General features: G+C 40.8%; 1 pseudogene; it reads right to left on the reverse strand.

Annotated features, from left to right (window-relative positions):
• Window positions 1-745: 745 nt before the first annotated feature.
• LOC100601365 lies at window positions 746-1,369 on the reverse strand (annotated as a pseudogene).
• Between the last annotated feature and the right edge of the window lie 473 nt (window positions 1,370-1,842).

Below are 1,842 nucleotides of genomic sequence, written 5' to 3' on the forward strand. Positions count from 1 at the left end.
CAAAAACCAGCACAAAAAGTATGCAGGAAGTATACCTGACCTGGGGTCAGTCTGCAAGTCATTCTTCAAGAGGCATTTCCTCATTTCTTCTGTATCCTTCCAGAGATAGTCTGCCCATAACCACAAAATCACGAGTTCTGTCTGTACATGCTAATATGGAAAGATATTCAAGATATATAACTTTAAGTGATTTATTAAATAGGCAACATATAAACATAGTATAAAATCCTAATAATACAAAAGGGTATACAGTGCAAAGGAAGTTGCTCTTTTTTAAAAAACCGCAAATATGTTTATTCCTCTAAAAACAGTATACCATCTTTCCAGTTTTCAAAATGTTATTATCAATTATCTGCAGATTACTCTCATTAATCTAATTTTTAAAAATCTCAGATAGAGCAGAACAATTCACTAGCACCATCATCAAGCAAGCTACAAATCTATCCTTTACCAAAGCAAGGAGACACTTAAGATCAAGTTAAGAGAAGAGCTTTCAGTGTTTACAGAAGGGGTACTCACATCCATTTGTCACACATTTCAGGGCCCCATATCCCCCTTCTAAACGGTCTAATTCCTAACCCAGTTTATTTTTATAGTCTGAAAACAAGAAGCCACCCAAGTGAGATATTCCTTCAGAGCACTGTTGAAAATGGATCAAACATGGAGATTCTCCAGATCCCTGTTCTCAAGTGTTAAAAATATTTTATATTAGCACATAGAGTATCATTAGATATACTGTTTTGTTCTAAAGAGTTTGTGTTTCTTCCTTTTTGATGATGTCTTCAATTTCTTCTGAGACCTTTCCTGTATAGTCATTTGGTTCTATTGCTTTTAACTTCTCTTGATACTCCAGTGGCAAACCATTTTTATTTTTGCACCCATGCAAATAATCTTTTTATACTGTGAAGACGGAGGAGCACTTTCGTAATTTGTCATCAGATAACTTTGACAGGTTATTTCTCTTCCTTCTTGAGTTGAAACTTTAACTTCTATTACAACATATGTTCCTTTTTTTTTTTTTTTTTTTTGAGAGGGAGTCTCGCTCTGTCGCCAGGCTGGAGTGCAGTGGCGAAATCTCGGCTCACTGCAAGCTCCGCCTTCCGGGTTCAAGCAATTCTCCTGCCTCAGCCTCCTGGGTAGCGGGACTACAGGCTCCCGCCACCACGCCCGGCTGTTTTTTATTTTTAGTAGAGACGGGGTTTCACCATGTTGGCCAGGATGGTCTCGATCTGCAGGCGGGCCACACAGAAGCCCGCCGCCGAGGGGTTTCGCAGGTGGATGCTCTCGTCAGCAGGTTGCTACCGTAGGCGAAATACAGAAAACTGTCCTCATCCGGGCCCGGGACTTCCCTGCAGCCCGAGTTCGCCATGTCCCATTGCTGCCTGCACGGGAGCCTGGAGCAGAGCTGTGAGGAGCCGCCAGAGAGCGCAGTGCGGCGGCCCGGGACCCAGGCCCAGTGACTGCCTCGCCGCCGCATCCAGGAAGTTGCGCTTTTACCTCATCCCTCAACAGTTCAGATCCTCTCACCAGGGGCAACCCCTAGTTTTGGATTCTTGTGCTAGGATATGTTATTAAATTTTTTTAAAAAGGTCAGACCAGCGTATGATTCCATATGTGGAAAATTTAGAAGATTACATATATATTTGCAGGTGTGGGTATGTGTACAATATGTATAATATGTTATACATATACATAATATATAAAAGCAATATATATTATTTTTTCTAAAAAGGGACTGGTGACTCTATTAATTAATTAATAATTTCTCCATCAGTCAGATGGGGAAGGGGCTTTTTATTTTCCATCTTTCTTCATTGAATATTTACCATATGCACTTTCACT

Source organism: Nomascus leucogenys, chromosome 2 (assembly GCF_006542625.1).
Source record: "Nomascus leucogenys isolate Asia chromosome 2, Asia_NLE_v1, whole genome shotgun sequence".
In the NCBI taxonomy this organism is placed as follows: Eukaryota; Metazoa; Chordata; class Mammalia; order Primates; family Hylobatidae; genus Nomascus; species Nomascus leucogenys.